Here is a 10531-nt window from a genome sequence, read left to right on the forward strand (position 1 = left end):
TTGTGGTGAGAACAAAGACTGACTTAGGCCTTGATAATGTGGTGAAGATTCTGACTGTCATCTTCACCTTACAGTCAGTATTCTGATTGTGGCATTGGCCTCATGGCAGATCATGACCTTTGCCTGAAGGTAAGGGTTCTGATTATGACCTTGACTTTACAGTAGATTGTGACCTTGACATTAAGTTAAGGGTTCTGATTTTGATCATTATGTGTCTTGTATTCAAACCTGCTTTCATAAATTCTTCAGTGTCTCTATAGTTATCAAATTGTTTAAATACATCATAAACAAGTGAAATTTTAAGTTTGATAAAAATTGAAAAGCATTATATATACTTTTTAACTGGTCAAAATATATATTATTAGTTTAAACTTCCAGTTTAAATCTGTAGTATTTTCAAAGGTTTACAAATACACCATTACCATTTCTTGTTACAAGGTTAATTATCTAATGCAATTATCTAATACAATAGTTTAGTTTACAATGTACATGAACTGACCTAGACTTCTTTATAAAGATATTATGCTATTGCTCAAGTAGCACAAAATCACCTAAACCTTCTCTACCTGTTACAAATCGTCCGTTATGACAGGTAATAATTACCACTTATATACATAACATGTATGTTTACCTATCACCACTAGAAACAGGTCTTGTTACAAACAGTACCGACTGTAATCCTGTGCCTCAATGTGTCAATGTTTCTGTACGTACTATAAACACAAACTTCAATGTGTCAATGATTTGGACACTAAATCTGTAGATGATACAAATCATGTAGCCAGTCAATGGTAAAATTTGTACGAGGTAACCTCAGGTCATTATCAGTCAGTGTGTATACAGTAAATCACTGGTACCCTGCACACCAGTTCATAATGACCAAGGCTTTATTTATTTACTTACAACAAATTTATCATTTCAATGCTGTAAACCTCTCTACCTTAATCCCATGATTGTGTAAATATAAAAAAAAAAAAACAGGATATGAGCATTACTGTGACAGGTAACTCTCATAGGTCCTCTCTTATGAATCCAGTGCTACATTGACCTGTACATTGGTAAAGGAATTAAATGTACAATGTTTTGTAAACTGATTCTGAGAGAGACGCCTGTCAAACCAATATTTCAATAAATATAAATGATCATTATTCTCAGGGAATATTTATATTTACATCAGTGTTGAGTATTTTACATCATCAAATGTTTACATTTCCATATACAGTCCAGACAATCTATACAGAGAAATCCTGTCTTTCAATGGAAAGTCTGCCATCTTTACAGCAACAGAAAGTAATTTGAAATTTCTTAATAATATTTATTATCTTTATGGCCACCAATAAGAGACCAACTCAATCAAGAAACCACTTTTGCTAAGACACACCCTGTGTTAAGCAAGCACTTTTGTCAAGAGACCATATAAATTCAAGAACCTGTGTGCACGTTTTTGAAGAGACCAGTTGTATTAAGGGAACTACTTCTGTCAAAACATCAAGGATCCACTTCAGAGACCACCTGTACTCAAGAGACATCAAGGATCCAATTCAGAGACCACCTGTACTCAAGAGACATCAAGAATCCAATTCAGAGACCACCTGTACTCAAGAGACATCAAGGACCCAATTCAGAGACCACCTGTACTCAAGAGACATCAAGGATCCAATTCAGAGACCACCTGTACTCAAGAGACATCAAGGATCCAATTCAGAGACCACCTGTACTCAAGAGACATCAAGGATCCAATTCAGAGACCACCTGTACTCAAGAGACATCAAGGATCCAATTCAGAGACCACCTGTACTCAAGAGACATCAAGAATCCAATTCAGAGACCACCTGTACTCAAGAGACATCAAGGACCCAATTCAGAGACCACCTGTACTCAAAAGACATCAAGGATCCAATTCAGAGACCACCTGTACTCAAGAGACATCAAGGATCCAATTCAGAGACCACCTGTACTCAAGAGACATCAAGGATCCAATTCAGAGACCACCTGTACTCAAGAGACATCAAGGATCCAATTCAGAGACCACCTGTACTCAAGAGACATCAAGGATCCAATTCAGAGACCACCTGTACTTAACAACCACTACATTTAAGAGACAACATGTATTAAGGAAGAACTTTTTCTGTTAAGAGTTTCATGTATTAAGGAATAATTTCTTTCAAGAGACCATTTCTGCTTAGAGACTACATGTATAAAGAGACCATCTCAGTTAAGACTTGACGGAAGTATAAAGGAAGAACTTCTGCTGAGAGACCATTTTATAAGGTTATACCTGCATTAAGGGACCATTTCTCTTTAAGGTTATACCTGTGTTAAGGGATCACTTCTGTTGAGGTTATACCTGTGTTAAGGGACCACTTCTGTTGAGGTTATACCTGTGTTAAGGGATCACTTCTGTTGAGGTTATACCTGTGTTAAGGGACCACTTCTGTTGAGGTTATACCTGTGTTAAGGAACCACTTCTGTTAAAGTCATACCCATCTTAAGGGACCACTTTTCTAAGGAGACTTCATGAATTAGGAACCACTTTTGTTATGAGACTACCTGTATTAGAGAACCATTGTTGTTAAAATTATATCTATGTTGAGAGACTGCCTATTTGACAATGTTCTGCTCTCCTATAAAGTAGACTGACAATACTCACATTTAAGTATAATTGATTTCACTCTGAGGATGAACCACAAAAGAAAGTCTCCTTGAAACCTTCAACGTTAAACAGGATATTGATATATTGATGACTTCAGTGACAAAGTATATGACTGGTTAAACATTGATTATGTAACACTGGAGATCTATCTATTTTCATTTTACTGTGTCTACCTGCTTCAGGAAATTCACAATGACCTTAATCAATAAACAGTGTCGTAGGTGCTGAAGTCGTTGAGATCTACCTGGTATACCAGGTGTAGGGCTTCCATCTGTAGAGAAGTATATCTTATCACTGGCCGTGTATTAAATGTTACAATAAATCACATATTTCAGAAAGTAAGGTCTAAGTTAAGGTATGGACAGGACAGCTACAGGGAACAATAATGTCATGTCTGAGGAATGTCACAGGTATCAGCAAGTTATACATAGGTATTGTACAGGTAAGGGTAGGTATTATCATCTACAGGTATTGTACAGGTAAGGGTAGATATTATCATCTACTGGTATTGTACAGGTAGAGGTAGGTATTATCGTCTACAGGTATTGAACAGGTAGAGGTAGGTATTATCGTCTACAGGTATTGAACAGGTAGAGGTAGGTATTATCATCTACAGGTATTGTACAGGTAGAGGTAGGTATTATCATCTACAGGTATTGTACAGGTAGAGGTAGGTAGTATCATCTACAGGTATTGTACAGGTAGGTATTATCATCTACAGATATTGTACAGGTAGAGGTAGGTATTATCGTCTACAGACCGTCTACAGGTATTGTACAGGTAGAGGTAGGTATTATCATCTACAGGTATTGTACAGGTAGAGGTAGGTAGTATCATCTACGGGAATTGTACAGGTAGGTATTATCATCTACAGGTATTGTACAGGTACAGGTAGGTATTATCATCTACGGGAATTGTACAGGTACAGGTAGGTATTATCATCTACAGGTATTGTACAGGTACAGGTAGGTATTATCATCTACGGGAATTGTACAGGTAGGTATTATCATCTACAGGTATTGTACAGGTAGAGGTAGGTATTATCATCTACAGATATTGTACAGGTAGAGGTAGGTAGTATCATCTACGGGAATTGTACAGATAGGTATTATCATCTACAGGTATTGTACAGGTACAGGTAGGTATTATCATCTACGGGAATTGTACAGGTACAGGTAGGTATTATCATCTACAGGTATTGTACAGGTACAGGTAAGTATTATCATCTACGGGAATTGTACAGGTACAGGTAGGTATTATCATCTACAGGTATTGTACAGGTAGAGGTAGGTAGTATCATCTACAGGTATTGTACAGGTAGAGGTAGGTATTATCATCTACGGGTATTGTACAGGTAGAGGTAAGTATTATCATCAACATATATTGTACAGGTAGAGGTAGGTACTATCATCTACATATAGTGTACAGGTAGAGGTAAGTATTATCATCTACAGGTATTGTACAGGTACAGGTAGGTACGATCATCTACAGGTATTGTACAGGTAGAGGTAGGTAGTATCATCTACAGGTATTGTACAGGTAGAGGTAGGTAGTATCATCTACAGGTATTGTACAGGTAGGTATTATCATCTACAGGTATTGTACAGGTAGGTATTATCATCTACAGGTATTGTACAGGTAGGTATTATCATCTACAGATATTGTACAGGTAGGTATTATCATCTACAGGTATTGTACAGGTAGGTAGTATCATCTACAGGTATTGTACAGGTAGTTATTATCATCTACAGATATTGTACAGGTAGGTATTATCATCTACGGGTATTGTACAGGTAGGTATTATCATCTACGGGTATTGTACAGGTAGGTATTATCATCTACGGGTATTGTACAGGTAGGTATTATCATCTACAGGTATTGTACAGGTAGGTATTATCATCTACAGGTATTGTACAGGTAGGTATTATCATCTACGGGTATTGTACAGGTAGGTATTATCATCTACAGGTATTGTACAGGTAGGTATTATCATCTACAGGTATTGTACACGTAGGTATTATCATCTACAGGTATTGTACAGGTAGGTATTATCATCTACATGTATTTTACAGGTAGGTATTATCATCTACATGTCTTTTACAGGTAGAGGTAGGTATTATCATCTACAGGTATTGTACAGGTAGAGGTAAGTATGATCATCTACAGGTATTGTACAGGTAGAGGTAGGGGAATATTGTATTCAGTTTTTCTCACCACTATATTTTCATGTCTCTTACTTATTGATTAAGATCAATATGTAATGAATCAACAGGCATTATATAATATTCCAAAATTAAATATGATCTTGTGTATAAAAATCAGCTCCACACTCACTCCAAAAAAATCAGGTCCAAGAAATGTTACTCCTTTTAAAACCTGAATCATATTACATATATTTTTTATACATTTTATGAGTCAGTGTATTCTTTGTTGTCCCTCTGAGACGCAACATTTAATTTGACAATAAAAAATCTTATCCCTGTAACTATGGAGTAACAGGTATCAATAATACATTTCCTTTCTCAAAAATATCTAATTGTCAGCGTGATCTACGTGTAGGTACGTACAGGTAATTGTAATACCGTTGTATGTTCATATAAGTATTTATGATACCGTTGTCTGTGGTTAATGATCGAAACTTTGAGAATCCATATTTTATTCATTAACTCCAACTAAGTTGTAGTACATGATATAATATGACAATTAGAAGATCCGGTGTGATTGTATGGAGTATAAAAAACAATTTAACAGTACATGTGTTTGACAATCTTACCTGCTCGACCAAACGTCCGGATAACGGAACGAAGTTGTCTTCTCTCGTACACAGGTGGCCTCCACGTTGTAACCAGGTACGCGTTTTACCTATATACAGCTGACATATTTAGGCCGTGAACTCGAGTAGTGTTTACATTCTGTGCACAATGACTATAAATATATATATATAATCCCATTCAACCGAACCACCTAGCGTCAGTCACCCATAACCCATTTATACAGTGTAGTTGTATATAAAGGGTATCCGATATGTAGGTATATCGGCTATGTTCAGAATACACTACTTACCAGGTATTTATAGGGATGTTCTACATAATTATGGATATCTGAATTATCTTAAAACCTCAATTTTAAAACATCGCCAACACTTCTGTAACGGCTATACATTATGTATCACGTGCCTGTCCATTAGTTTTAACGAGCGTGGTGTTCTGTGGTGCCTACCAATATTTTTATGTAATATAGAACCACTTCATTAAAAGTTGAGGGAATACTGTTAGGTGTGTGAACGGTATATTTTAAAATGCCTGGACAATCATACATAGATAACGGGAATATCTATCCCGGGGCTGTCTTTTTAACATTGGTTACCACACAAAACATTTCAACTGTATGGACAGAAGCGGACTTGCCATCTGAATTTATACACTGCTGTTGAGATTATTTATGTGTTGAAATAAGTGATCTTTTATCCCCGTGTTCGGACCTATCACTGTTGATTTAGCGTGGATGATAAAGTACCGACCATTAAAATTCCAGGTACACATCGTCATAACCATCATGGCAGCAGCATCTCACGTGACTGTGACGAGACCTAGAAAGCTGAGGAATATCAGGGGGGTTTCTTTGACAAATACATAACAAAACACTTGAAATGTGATTTATTTTATTAAATCTACACGTTTGGACAAGACCATCCTCGATACTGCAGGGGTTACGATCAGTTTCGCTCTCCGCACCCCTACAACATGTCTTGGCAAAATTGAAGGCCCGTATGCGATGCATTGTGGACAAGATGAAAAGACTAGTTTGATCATTTGATGTACACCAAATGAATTCCGAGGTATATTGTAATGGCTTTGATGTTGAATGTAGCTTCTTTTTAATCTTCAAACGGAGAGTATCAGCCTGTGATTGGTCATTTTTTTCTCCTGAAACCAGTGAAATTGCTTCACTTGTGCCTTCAGTTTTGCCATGACATGTTCCAGGGGTGAAGAGAGCGAAAGTGATCGTAACCACTGAAGTATCGAGGAAGTTTAAATCGTTATTAAACTACATGCATGGATGACAAGAGTTCATTCTATACCTTTGCTGAGACAGTCTATAGTGGTTGCGAGAAGCAGAATTCGGGCTTCCAAGCCTTCCGGACTAAGTGAAGCAACACTACTGCCAAACACAACATTTCAACGACGTTTAATATCATTTATCTTGTGTCAGAATACTAAACAGTGTTAAACTTTGATAGGTCACTCTCAGGTTTTAAGGATTAACAGTTAGATGGTTGTATTGTGTAACTCTCGAGTCTCAAACTCACGCCGTGTTGGATATCACAAAACTGGAGCCATGTCCACTACTATCAAAGAGCAGAAAACTTCCCAGCCAGACTCAAACTGTTAGCAAATCAAAATCTCGTTGACAAATCAGCTGATGCATTAGCGCAATATGAAGATGGACGTGTTTGATGGTCGTTAGTTTGCCTGTTGGTGCCGTTGTTGTGTACCTTGTTCTCATTTGAGAACCTCACATTACTGTCTTGAATTGAACAAGGTTTACCTGGCGAGTGTCGATGTCAGTTTATTGCACTCCATGGAAACGGTACTTATACTACCTGATATGTCTAAATGTAAAAGGGCATGGAAGAGCTCGGACCAGTCCTACTAATAAAATCTCTATATTCACCAATTTTACCTCAAGTCACTACGTTCAGATTCAAAACTAGTCCGAAAGTTCTGGTTATCTATCCACGTTTTCATTTTTGTCTTGGTCGCAGTCACTAGATCTGTGACTGTAAAGCTTCCAAAATAGTAAAACTTCCGCGAAGTATTGATAGATTGCAACCACAAGTCTAGAGAGGCCATTGTAGATATGCTGGAAAGTAAAGTTGACGGAAGAAATTAATGGAAATGCGTTGTTTACAACATTTAGTTGCTTTGACACACATGCAAGTGAAAATTATTCATCTTTCCGTCGGTGTATGATCTGTAACTATCGCGCTGATGTAAACTGTATATAACACATTGCCCTTGCAGTAGTCGCTAACATTTGGCGTTTATATATAGGGAGGAATTCAGACCATCAACCACGACCAAGACAATAATGGAATTGCGGATATATAGTCAGAACCCTTCAGACTAATTCAAGACCAGTAATTACTACCGTGTCTGCATTATGATATTCCAGCGGGATGGCACTATACTCCAAAATTAACCATACGAGGAGAATGTAACATTGTTGTAAGACGTACATAAATGTAGGGTGTATACAACATTGAGAAAAAGATGGTAGATACCGCTGGCGGACCTTTGGCCCTGAAGTTTGCCGTTATTAATTTAGATAGTGACATTGTTCACAATATAAAGATGTACTTGACGTTGTATCACATGCATGTAAATGGTGACATTTATTGAATAATGGGACTAGTTCACCTCTTCATCTAGATGTTGACTCTCCTTTCAGTCGCTTTGGATTTTCCTCCTTCATCCCCAAAGCTTTAAAAATCAGACCCTTAACATCACGGACAAGGTCAAACAGTTGTATGATCACTTAGATTCATTGTTTGGCTCAAGAACATGTAACTCCATAGTCGTATTAAATAGTGTTATCCATTTGTGTAATTTTGTATAATTTTTTATGTGTGTACAATTCATTGAAGGCTGTGTGTCATTTACTATAAGTTGAGTATGTTTACTAAAACTTGAATACATTTACTGAAAGTTCAGTATGTTTACTAAAACTTGAATACATTTACTGAAAGTTCAGTATGTTTACTAAAACTTGAATATATTTACTGAAAGTTCAGTATGTTTACTAAAACTTGAATATATTTACTGAAAGTTCAGTATGTTTACTAAAACTTGAATATATTTACTGAAAGTTCAGTATGTTTACTAAAACTTGAATATATTTACTGAAAGTTCAGTATGTTTACTAAAACTTGAATATATTTACTGAAAGTTCAGTATGTTTACTAAAACTTGAATACATTTACTGAAAGTTCAGTATGTTTACTAAAACTTGAATATATTTACTGAAAGTTCAGTATGTTTACTAAAACTTGAATATATTTACTGAAAGTTCAGTATGTTTACTAAAACTTGAATATATTTACTGAAAGTTCAGTATGTTTACTAAAACTTGAATACATTTACTGAAAGTTCAGTATGTTTACTAAAACTTGAATACATTTACTGAAAGTTCAGTATGTTTACTAAAACTTGAATATATTTACTGAAAGTTGAATATGATTACTGAAAGTAGAGTTTGTTTGCTGAAAATTGAGAGAACTTTTTGAAAGTTGAGTATAATAACAGTTAAATTAGAAACCACAGTCCCCAGTGGTTTATCTCAGCATTCAACAGTAAAAAAAATCCCTAATCTTGTTATTAAGATTCTCAGCGACTATTTTTTGATGAAGATTTATTAAGGACACATAATAAACGCGAGTCATTTAATTAAATGTATGGTAAATTTAAAACAGGTTTATAAATAGTGCAAACCACATCTGATTACCGCTGTTACCACTTACATATATACGTGTACTGAATGTAACAATATGTCTTCCATACTGTACACAGTAACTTCAATAACCTTGCTAACAATAACATCTGACCACGTCACTGTGGACATTTGTGGAGAGGGTCAAGATGTGATTTGACTTGGTGTGTTAAGCTGTCCGTCTGTTTTATTTCTCCAGGTATCTGAAGTCTTCCGTCGTGTTTTGTCTCTCCACGTGTCTGAAACCTTCCGCCATGTGTCTTTCTTCACGTGTGTGAAGCCTTCCATCTTTTTTCCTCTCTCTCTCCAGATTTGTGAAGCCTTCCACAATGTTTTTCTCTTCACGTGTGTGAAGCCTTCCGTCTTTTTTCATCTCTCTCAAGGTTTGTGAAGCCTTCCACCATGCTTTTTTCTTCAGGTGTGTGAAGCCTTCCGTCTTTTATCGTCTCTCCACGTTTCTGAAGCCCTCCGTTATGTTTGTCACTTAGTGGTCTTAAGCATTGGAATGAATAATATGTTGCTGTCACACTATTATAATCATACTATAAGAACTGCAATTGATAGTTTTAAGAAAATACTTCATGAAACAATTTCCAAAGGATATATTTTGCATCTTCTTGGCTCATCTACCGGAAGAAAGTAGCGCGGCATCTCTCGTTCGGCGTCAACTTTTCGCTTTAACTGATTTCTCATCAACACATAGCCAGGATATTGATATCGGGACATGTACCCACTTTCAAGATTAAAGGGTCAAATGAGTTAAAATCTTCCAACAACTTCTTTTAAATAACCGGAAGGCCCAAGGCTATGACGATGATCCAGCAGAATGCTGTGATAAATGGCTACCAAGGTTATCCAAATGAATGACGTTGACCCACGTCCAATGTCGCAAAAATCAAATGTTATAAAATCTCTAGTTAACTATTTCGGACCAATTTCTCCAGGTTGGTAATGTCAGAAGAACAGAAGCTCTGGTAACACAACCAGTAGAAGATTAGCGACGGCATAGGATTTTATGCTGGCATTACCACGCTTTATGGACAAGTTGCTGTCACATATGTGTGAAAGCTTGAGAGGCATGAGAGGAAGTTAGTGTGACACAGAAATCATCTTGTCTTTATTTAGAAATAACACCATCAAATTTCAATAGTAGATGCCCGATTAATACCACCAAAAGGGAAATAATATGTTTTTATAAACAATATAGACATTAGCACATAAGATGCGCATAGTGGAAAGAGCGTTCAACACGACCAATGAACGGCATTTGACGAATTTGAAACGTCTGATATAGAAATAACAAAGAACAGCAAAATAAGAGACGGAAATTCGAATGAAGCCATGCTAGTGGGTAATTAACATCTTTAACAAACAGCGTAAACACTTCTA

This window comes from Ylistrum balloti, unplaced genomic scaffold, assembly GCF_031769215.1.
Source record: "Ylistrum balloti isolate Yb309-2 unplaced genomic scaffold, AGI_CSIRO_Ybal_v1 Utg370010, whole genome shotgun sequence".
Classification (NCBI taxonomy): Eukaryota; Metazoa; Mollusca; class Bivalvia; order Pectinida; family Pectinidae; genus Ylistrum; species Ylistrum balloti.